This window comes from Pteropus vampyrus, unplaced genomic scaffold (genome assembly GCF_000151845.1).
Source record: "Pteropus vampyrus isolate Shadow unplaced genomic scaffold, Pvam_2.0 Scaffold221, whole genome shotgun sequence".
Classification (NCBI taxonomy): domain Eukaryota; kingdom Metazoa; phylum Chordata; class Mammalia; order Chiroptera; family Pteropodidae; genus Pteropus; species Pteropus vampyrus.
Genome location: NW_011889002.1, coordinates 1612511 through 1623809, shown reverse-complemented (window position 1 = coordinate 1623809; position 11299 = coordinate 1612511). Strand labels below are relative to the sequence as shown.

Below are 11299 nucleotides of genomic sequence, written 5' to 3'. Positions count from 1 at the left end.
ATTCCTACCCTGAAGGAGACGCTGTGAATTTATTCAGTTTCATGCTGGGAGTCCAGCTGCTGGCTCTGTCCCCATGCTGATATTAGCAACTGATCCCGCCTTGTTCTCTGTCTCTCAACCCGCCTTTGTCTAAATCCCAGTAGCAGGTTGCTTAAGCCCAGCCTTTTCTCCTCCCTCTACCTCCCTGCTTGCATCTGTGAGCTGTTTCACTTAAACTCTGGTAACTGCTTTTCCCCTGCAGATTTAGTTTCTCAGATCTCTTTTCTTTCATTTCCCATGTTTCCCCCCACTCCCCTTCTTGTTATTGCCGTTCAGGGAATTAGTACAGTGAAAGCCAAAGTTGAAATGATGTGTTCTGGCAGGCATGTGTTTCCTGCTAGTCATCCGACAGGCTGCGGCACTCACCCCCGTCTTGTTGCTCATGGCAATGATCCACGACCTGGTCCCTCGACATTCCCAGTACAAGCCACGGGATATAATGTAGGCTGCTCTCTCAAATATGCTGCTTTAATGAAAAAAATGACTGAACCGACAAGTAAAATAAACCTCATCCATCATGGCTCCTTTGTGAAGCTTTCCTGCCCCGCCCTACTCTGTTCTAAAACAAGAGATTACAGGAGTTCCAGTCCCAGGAGATCTGAAATGGCAGATCCTGGTTCTGCGATTTTGTGATTAGGTGACAGCCCTTCTCCTCCCACTTCCAGCATCCACTGTGGGGCCTGTCACGGAATGTTGGGGCCAAAAGAATAAGTCCCGAGCCACATCTCCGGATTGAGATGAGACTTTAAAGCTACATTGCAAAGAACTTGAATCCTGGCCACAAATGATATTCAGATTCGGTGACCTAGGGAGCATTAGGTTTTAACCACCCAAAGAACATCTCCTTATATTCAGGGAAGTGCTTTGTACCCACCTGGTTAAGTTTATAGACTACCTAGGAAATGAATGTTGTTTTTCCTTACTTGTAAACAACAATATTTCGGCTGAGGAGCACCAAGCTCTTTCACTTAGAAGATTCTCTTCTTCAACCTTTCACCTTTCCATCAGCTATTTTTAAATATAGATTAATACGTTTTAGTTAAAACGACTCCGGAACACTAATTCAACTACCAAATGCTTTCCCTTTCTTTTCACTATTTAGCTGAACTTAACACCTCAGAGCCTCCACCCCATAGCATTAACTCACAATGGAGCCTGAGCCCCACTCCACCCCATGAAGAAATAATGTCCTTTAATTCACTTTCTCTCCTTTTTGAAAAGTCTCTACTCTATTATTAATGGAATGGAACAATGCAGGTACGCCAATTCCTTGCTTTCAGCATGGGTAAGAAAAGCAGCACTACCAGCCGTGATTCAAGGCACCCCCTCCAAACTAATAACACACCGCTTCCCGAGCACAATAATTTTTCATTCTCATTTTTATTGTTCTCATTGTTCATTCTTTCATCCTGAACATTATTTTCCTCTCTCCCTTACTAAAGTCTCCTAATTCTTTAAGACCCATCACAAATAAACTCTATATAAACCACCTTTGGATTTGTAGGCAAAGTGGAAAAGAAAATGCAGCTATTATGTGGGTAAAGAAGATCAATCTCATTCTTAGGGTTTCTATGGGGTAGAGCAAAGAAAATGACCAAAAGTTCATGATAAGTGAAAATTCAATCCAAGCTTCTCTTTTTCTAAATAATACCTTTAAATATTAGGTTATTGTATATTCTGTTTCAAAACAATAGAGTACTTTCAGTATCTAGTTTGACAAAGCCTTTTGGCTTAGACTGAATAGTAAAATATTTGCACTGTGACAAAGTATTCAGTATACAGATACGTAAGTTAATTAGGCCAACGGAGGCTGTTTACATTATTATTTCCAAATGGCCAATAACACAAAGGTTCAGATTTACATGGGCTTAGGGAACAGACACTACTAATGTTCCTATATTAAGAAACACAAACACTAGCCAAATCAGAAATTTTCATAATACTTCTGTATTCGATCATTACTTTAAATGGCATTGTTTGTGTGCCATGTGTGTCATAAAAAAAACATAGTTGTTTTTTTTTCTCTCTGCCCTTTCGGCTGTCCTTGAGCCAACTCTCCCCACTCTCAGGTTTTGTTTTTAAGAAATCTCAATAGAACTTTTGGAAAAGCCACTGGTCTCGACAGACGAAAGCTGTTACCTTTCCTTCCTTATAGGCAAATGGCCTGCTTATCCAGAACAGACACCATATATTTTTTTGCTACTGAGACTGAACAGCTCAGCCTTTCCAACCTGCCTTTGACTGCAGGCAAGGACAAGGTTGACTTCTGCAGGCCTAGCAACCGTGCCTTGTCTCTCACTTTGTAAGCAATTATTCCCGAACTTGCCAATTATTCTGGCTAGACATGTTTATCCTCCCCTAAGGCTACCTTAAAAGCTTAATCGTCATTCCATTCCGAAGTCTTTATTTTCTGTACATTATTTAAGAATTTTTCCAGTTGCGAAGCTATCTAGAAAACAGCTCCAGATGAAGAGGGTATCTTTTCTTTGAAATGATGGAAACTCAGAATATCAATGAAATAAAGAAATAATCAGAGGGAAAAGAATGTCCTCTGATGCCTCAGCACCTCTAGGCTTCTCATGTGAAGGGACAAGGGAGCACTTGCCTGACACTGCAAGACCCAGAGAAGAAGGAGGTGAAGAGAGCTGCACAAGAGTTTGCTGCTCGTCAAGCTAGGTGAAACCTATAAGGAAAGTGACAGGCAGACATTGAAGACCCTGCATGTTGTGCTGAAAAACCAAAGGAGCACTAGCAAAGACCAAAGTCAGAGGAGCACTTCCAGGCAACGCCAGCTAACTGGAGGAGGAACAGGAGGAAAATAAAACATGGTGTAAAAGTATATGTCAGCCCATACATGCTTTATGCGCTTATTAGTAATAATAACAATATTAGATGAAAAGAAAGCCTCTTAAACAACGAGGTAAAGGTGCACCTTAATTAACAATGTTTCCTAGAAATAGTTCTCAGGCTCTCACGAGGCTTTAGGCCTGTAGATACTCACAGAACCTCAGATACTGCATCGTGTGAGGTTTTTCTTAAATAACAAAATGAAGATAAGAGGATTTAAAGTCCCAGAGTCACTAAGAAATTTATGGACCGGGAAATAGTGGAAAGTCTAGACTTATTTTCCTATCCTTTCAACCTTGTAATGTAGAAGTATGTACAGTACCTTATATAGTATTTATTTATCTGTTTATATGTGTTGAATGATTAAATGGAGTCCACATCCCCCATGATTCCAGGTCCCCATGGGTAAATGAGCTCTTAACTAGAATTGGGAAGGGAGCAAATGGTATCCTCTATGTTGACAAACAAAAATTCTGACCAGATTGATTAACTGGATAGATTAAATGACATAAAAAAAACAAAACCAACAACTTTTAATTAGATTTCTGAGATAAATAGTGCAAGACGTGTTTGTGAATCCAGAAGTTCTCTGTCATGGCAGCATATGAAAACCTTCAAATCGGTGAACCACAATCTCAAAGTACGTGTCAGGGTTAGATGGTGAACTCCAGGAGAGTGGGGACCTTTGCCTCCTCTTTCTGTTATAGCCCAGCAACTCGACCAGGGCCTGGCACACTCTGCATTCAATGCTTGTCGAATGGGTCCAGAATCGTCTGGACATTTGAAAAGTGCAATTTTCAACTATGATAAAAGGAGTGTTGAAACATTTACCCAATGTTTTAATTTCTATATTAGAATATTATGGGCTAGGAGAGAAACCATGATTTTTTCTTTAAGCCGAATTCCAGAGATATGATTTTTAAAAATTTTTTTATTTTTTATTTTATGTTATTATTATTATTTATTTTTATTTTTATTTTTTTTTAGGAGAGGCAACTCTTGGTTGACCTCACGGATTGCAAAAACCTTGTCAATTTACAATCCCTTATTTTTTATTTTTTACGCCTACAGCACCTGGTCTTCCTAGGAGGTCTCCCATCCAAGTACTAACCAGGCCCGATCCTGCTTAGCTTCCAGAGGTATAATTTTACTGTACGAGTAGTACTTTTTCCTCTCTTCTCTTTCAGTATATTCCTACCCAGAGACCTAACTATAAATGCATCACATCAGCAATGAATTCTATTCACACCTTCTCATGCATCTTACCATTGTTTAATTGCGTGTACTAATTCAAACTTCATTATATTTTCATAATTGTTCTAGGACTTGTTTTTCCATTCTCAATTAACTGCTATTCTTTAGTTGGGAAAGAAAATGAGGGGACACAGGTTGGAGCAGAAACGCTAGATTTATAATATTAAATAATAGCAAAAAGGGCACTTAAAGGAATGGCTCTGATAAAGTTTGTTGAAGTAGTATTGAGAGGCTGGTAAAAAAGGTTAGGTAAATAAAGTGGGATTATATCAATTCTTGGGCTCACTGATGGCTGATGAAGGTCATTTCTATGTGGTTTATTTTGTTATTGTAGCAAGTCAAGTGACTCAGGGATTCATTTTTAATTATAAAATATCAGGATTTTTTTTTCTTTTGAACGAAGAATAATTCACTGGAAAGTAGAGAATAGTGACAGTCCAATTCACTTTGGAGAGCAAAGTAAGTAATTCTGTTCAGAGTAGCCAGATAGTTTGTAAATGAAGATTTTTTTTTTTTTAATAGCAATGATCATGATGTTAATGAGAAGAAGAAAGAAAACATTTCCAAACATATCTTTAACTAAAATAACAATTCTTCCATAACTGAGAGTCCTCCAGTGGGGTTCACTGGGGAAAATCCATCTTCTCCTGGGACCTAATCATTTTACTTTCTATACCGTTCATCTAATTAGCAACAGACGAAAATGTTGTCTAGATCATGGAACTCAAAGCATTATTTCAAACTCTTATCTCAGAGGGGGAGACAAAGTTTAATATACAGAATTTTAAAGGCCTACGCGGTAGGTCTATGTGCTAGACCATATCACAGTAGTGTGACCTGAAGTGAGCTGCATCTGATTTTGGTGTAGCAAAGGTATCATGGAAACATTTCCTGGATGCTAAAAGATGCTAAGCAAATACTTGCAAAAGACAGTATATACAGATTCAAATAAGCAAATATCAAAGCATGCACAGATAGGAGGCAATCTTCTGGTAGCATAAATGTAGCAATTAGAAATATGAAGAGCCTGAAATTTTAGGGCTTAGAAAATAAAAAATAAACTACCCGAAATAAGTCACAGCCAAGTAACACTTGAAGATGATTTACCACTGAATTTACAGGTGGGAGTTAATTGCTTAACTTTAGAAGATTAACTGACTCAATTGTTTTACCAAAACATTTGTTTTCAGAAGTATTGAGCCAAACTAGTGTGTCTGCGGCTTGAGGATAAGGATAGTATGGATCAAAAGTTTATGAACTTTTATTTAACATCTCATCACCAGGAGGGGTTGTTAAAATACAGGTTACAGGGCCCCAAACCCAAGACGCCAGTAAGTTCCAGGTGGAACTTAATAATTTGCTTTTCTAATAAAGTATTGGGACCAAAGTTTGAAAACCAATGGATCAGAGACCAAAATTCTTAGATTTTTTTTTCCTCAATGGCCCCATCCAATCTATTTTCCTATGACTAAGCAATTTACTGTAAAACAAAACAAAACAACCAATGTTTTGAGATAAACTATACTGTACAATTTGGAAATGCTTGATAAACATGAACTCAAATGATGGATGATCTGATCCCTGGAGTAAAATTTACTATGGAAAGCAATCGGTGCCCCTAGGAAAAATGAAAGAACATGGATATACAGAAAGGTGTTAGTGCTCTTATTTAAATGAGAGAAACCCTAGCTGCAAGTCGTCCTTCCCCAAATGTGGTCTCTAATTTACTATACACAGCAAGCACACCTGTGTATAATCCCAGTCTTTTGCAAAATGTGGAATAGGATTATTTACTTAACAAACACTGATGTTTTGAGTATCTAGGGTGCCATAAGCTAAATGAGAGGAGAAGAATAAAAAAAAAAAAAAATGAGAAAAAGGCAGAAAATATCAAATATTGGTGCAGATGTGGAGCAACCTGAACGCTCATGCACTGCTTGGAAGTGTGAATTGATGCAACTCTGGAAAACTGGCAGTATCTACTAAAGCTGAGCACAGGCATATCCTATGACCTAGAAATTCCATTGTCAGGTACTTATTCAACAGAAATGCATACATGTTTATGAAAGGACATATTGCTCAATATTCACTGCAGCCATATTCATAATAGAACCAAACACCCACCAACAGCTATTGTATAGCAGGGTTTCTCAACCTGACACTATTGGCATTGGGAGCTGAATATGCCTTGTTGTGGGAGTTATATCTCTGGCCTCTACCAATAAATGTCAGTAGTGCCCTTTGCCTGCCCGCCACCCCAAGTTGTGACAACTAAAAATGTCTCCAGATATCTCCAAATGTTCCCTGGGGAGCAAAATCATCCCTCACCACCTCACGCACCTCCTTCTCTACACAGCAATGAGAATGAATAAATACCACTGTCTGTGAAAACACCACAAAAAGTGAATCTCACAAACATAACATTGAGCAAAAACCAAACAAACGAAAAACGAAGAACACGGACACCAGCTCTATACTTCCATTTATAAAGAGGTCAAAGTAATCTGTGTTGTTAGACATCAGGATAGTGACTGGGATGCTGGTTACATGGGTCTGTTTCATTTATGAAACTGCATCAAGCTGAACACTAACGATATGTGCATTTGTTTATGTTATACAATACTTCACCAAAAATGAATGAATGAAGGAATGAATGAATGAAATGAGTCATGGTCTTTCTGCCAAAAAAACTCTTTCAGAGGAGTCTTAAGATGAGTGGGGATCAAGAATCCTTGAAAAACCAATATTTATGGGTATTACTTATGATCAGATACTCTGCAGTACCACATTACCAGAGCCCATATCACTTCTTCCTTAAGCAGACTGATGGCTAAGGGCATTTCCACTCTGGTTCCTGACACCAGCCATGACTCAACCATCTCTCCTTCCTACCACTGAGCAATGTCCAAAAGAAAGGGAGCCAAAAGAAAATAGAACAGGACATTAAAACTTAATTAGAAAACCCTTTGTGCTCAACAACACAGAACTGAGTCCCAGCCCTTGTGACGCTTGTAACCTAGATAAGATAGGATGGAGGAGGCACCTGCCCTGACAACAGAATGTATGTTATAACAGAGTACCAAGCAGTATGAATGACAAAGCTGACAGCTGACATTAGGGGCTACTACCCCTAATCGCTCAGTGAGGAAACTGAGACTCAGAAGGTCGCTGGTCTCCCAGGGACCACCCAGGGCAGGATCTCTCGGCTGGGAGGGGCTGGCCTGAGACTTGAATGTGAGCAGCTTTGCTCAGAACTCTTGCTCTCATCATGGCATCATCCTGTGCCCTTTCAGTCAGGCTCGGAGATGTCTTGGCATTAGCACCCAGATCAGCTTCACGAAGAAATCAAGAGAAATAAGGAGAGCTGTGTTCCCTTTCAGCAAGACACATGCATTCCTTTTTCCAACACTCCTTTTCTTTCGCATTCGATGAATCAACCTGTGCTGAGAGTGCACCTAAGCCTGAAAAACTTTGAAATTTCTTTTCCTTCTCTTTCGGCGTCTCTTCTTTATTGTTCAGAAAACTATCTGAACAAATCTTTTCCTTCTGGTTCATCTTATGACTGACTTCCAAATTCCATCTCTCCGGTCCCCTCTTCGGGTGATCACATTTCTGCATGGTCTGACCAGCCACAAGCAGAAGGCATAACCCAGGGAATACTTGGCCCCAGGCAGAACTGGGTTCCCAAGTCCTGGCCCTTGAACTAACTTGGCACTTAATAATAATCTTCAGGGATACAGCCCCTGTGAACCATCCCTATCTCTTTCTTCCTGCAGAGAACAATTCACCAAGCCCAAGTATTTCTTCCTTTGTTTGACTTGGGATTCCAGGTGCTCAGATCTTGCCCTCATGATTCCTAGACGTCCAGCACTTTGCGATCCTCAGAATATCAACTCTCTTAATCACTTTTGCTAAGTTTGTTTTTAAGCTTTCTTTTTTTATGAAGACTAGGTCTCAGATTATCCAGATAACTCATATATTGACAGACGTCTGATACTATTACAAGAATTCCATCAGAACCAGTTACCAGTTTTACAAAAACATATCACAAAAAAAGTTGAATAATTGAGCTGAATAGCTTCCATTTGGCCTTTTAGATCCTCCCCCTTTCCTCTCCACATGCAGGAGAGCTGATTTATATGGAATGTGTCAGTGGGCCCTGGCTCTGGTTGGGTTTGCCAGTGAGGGGGAGAGAGAGAGATCAAAGAGTTTACTTGCCAGCTCTCTTCTTGCCAGTCACAGAAAGATGGCTGCCTCTTTTGACTGCAGTTATTCGCAGAGGGGCCCTGTCCACAGCACTTTTTCTAACTGTTCCTCCTTTCACGTCTAGACATGGTAACAGTTTCACAGTTACTGGTGCTGGATATTAAAACATCACTTATAGTTTCCCTCTACTCTGCCCACATCTTCAAAAACAGTAGCTTTAGAAAGCTTTTCTTGATTAGCCTAATTTGAGTGTGCTATCTGTTTTCCCGCTGGGCGCCCTTACTGATACAATAATAAAAGATAACACTGAGATAATATTTATCAGGTACCAGGTATTTGCTCGACATTTCATGTAGATTACCTTTCAATGCTCGCAACAACCTTGCAAAGTATGCGTAATTATCCCTATTTTACAGATAAGCGAGTGAGGGTTAGGTCCAATATATCACCAGAATTATGAAGTCAGGCAGCATTGGAGCAGGACTTTGAATTTATATATTTATATACCTTACAGCTTTCTAATATAAATAGATTTATCAAGTTATCAAAATTCATTCCCAGAGACCAAGGCTACAGCTGGTGGGAGGTAGATCAGCATATTCTGAGTCTAGGACTTCAGCTAAGTACTGTGGCGAGGACTGGTTTCATAAAGTGGAACTAAGAAAATAAGTAAATATACTGAGATTAATGGGAGCCAGTTTCCTCACTGCTGGCGCAGGAAACAGAAAGAATAAATCCTGTGTTGTTGGATTGGAATTGGAGATATCAGTGTGAAAGTGTGGTTTTTAATGTATATTTTAAAATTTAAAATACAGACAGGTATGCATGTGTGAATGTGTGAGCTGCGACAATGTGTGAGTTGGAGTATGTGTTTGAGAATGCACATACATAAGCGTGTGTGGGTGAGTGTCACTGTGTTTACAGACTTTATGTGTACGCATACATGTATATTTTTTCTAACTCTGAACCCTGAAATGGCATAGAAGTAATAACACCCCTGTGTGTCCAGATCTTGGTTACTAAATACTATTTGTTACTAAATGTAATAAAGGTTCATCGAAGACAATGGCTGACTCTAAGATGCTGCTGGTTAAGCACAGGGTAATGGAACATCTCTTTTGGAGGTACTCAAAGCATAATAAAGACATATTGAAAAGACACAGGAGCCAGCTTGAAGGGGCCCTCACTGGCCAGGTCTGGAACAATTTGAGCAGCAAAATAAACAAAAATAGTAATGGATTGTAGCCCACTGAGTAAAATGGGAATCCATGTCAATAGGGGTATAAATAAATAAACAAACAAATGAATGGATAAATACATAAGCAATCAAGCACATAGGAAGAAGGGAAGGCTCTACCTTATAGATGAATGCCAACTAATAAACATAGGAGGATGGAGTTAGAAAAAAAAAATCACAGTTCGGAAACTACACAGTAATTAATTGAGTCAGGCAAAATCCATCAGCAGATGGTGGAACTGAAGAGTGAACATTTGATGAAGAACAGGAGATCTAAATAATCCCAAACTGTCTCCCCACAAAATTCTTAGTAATTACTTAGCAGTAAATACAAAATACAAATTTGTCAGATACCATCTTAACCAAGTGACAAAAGTTAACAGCATCAGTATCGGAACAAATCAACATGGCATGATTCTATTTCTCCGATATTTTTGCCTAAAAGGCGCAGCTTAAATCTGATCACAAGGAAATATCAGACCTGCGCTCTTCAAAAATGATGAGACCTTGTAAGACACAGACAGAATGAGAAATTGTTCCAAATTAGAGGAGACTAAAGAGATATGACAGCTAAGTGTAGCTTGAGTTCCTTAATCAGATCCTAATTTTATGAAGGATATTATTGTTACAACCAGTGATACCAGAATAGGGTGTGTGGATTAAAGAGAAATGCTGTATCATTTGATAATTGTATTATGGTTATGTAAGAAAGTATCTTTGTCTTTAGGAAATATACTGTGAATAGTAAAGGGTAATTTGCAAATGGTTTAGGAAAACTATATGATGGAGAGAGAGAGAGAGAGAGAGAGAGAGAAGAGGGAGAGAGAGGGAGGGAACAGGGAGAGAGAGAAGACAAACATGGTAAATTGTTATAGGTTGGGGAATGTGTATAGTGTATAGCTATATACACATATAGAATGACTATTATTAAAAAGACAAGAAATGACAAATGTTTGGTGAGGCTGTGGAGAAAAGAGAATCCTTGTGTATTGTTGGTGAAAATGTAAATTGGTGCAACCACTTTGGAAAATAGTTTGGAGTTTCCTCAAAAACATTAAAAATAAACTACTATTTGATCCAGTAATTACACTTCTGGATATTTATCTGAAGAAAATGAAATCACTATTTCTTGAAAATGTATCTGCACTCCCATGTTCATTAGAGCATTATTTACAATAGCCAAGTCATGGAAACAAGGTAAGTGTCCATCAATTATAATGATATAAATAGATGACAGATTAGATAGATAGATAGAGTGAGAGAGAGAGAGAGAGAGAGAGAAGAGGGGGAGAGAGAGAGAAGAGGGAGAGAGAGAGAGAGAGAGGGAGGGAACAGGGAGAGAGAGAAGACAAACATGGTAAATTGTTATAGGTTAGGGAATGTATATAGTGTATAGCTCTTTACACTCTTCTTGTAAGTATAGCAATTCTGAAATTAGTTTAAAATAAAAGGTTGGAAACTTACTAAGATCCTTAAACATTTTCTAGATATTTAAAGAGTAGTATTTTTATTAAATACATTGTTTCAGCCATGGGAACTTCTGAAAGGCAGCATGGCGGATTAGACTGATCATAAATTAGAGGTCAAGCAAACCTAGATTAAGTCATTCTAGCTTCTGGAGCCTCAGTTTCCTTATCTGCAAATTGGAGATGATAATATCTACCTTCTTCAGAGGATTTCTGCGAGGTTTAAATAACTTAATCAAATGAAGCATTA

The 11299-nt window shown here is 38.8% G+C and overlaps 1 protein-coding gene across 1 annotated transcript in view; it reads right to left on the bottom strand.

Annotated features, from left to right (window-relative positions):
- LOC105300842 (N-acetyllactosaminide beta-1,6-N-acetylglucosaminyl-transferase) overlaps positions 1–11299 on the bottom strand; it is an 82873-nt gene that overhangs the window by 58823 nt on the left and 12751 nt on the right. The gene's annotated exons all lie outside the window — the stretch shown is intronic.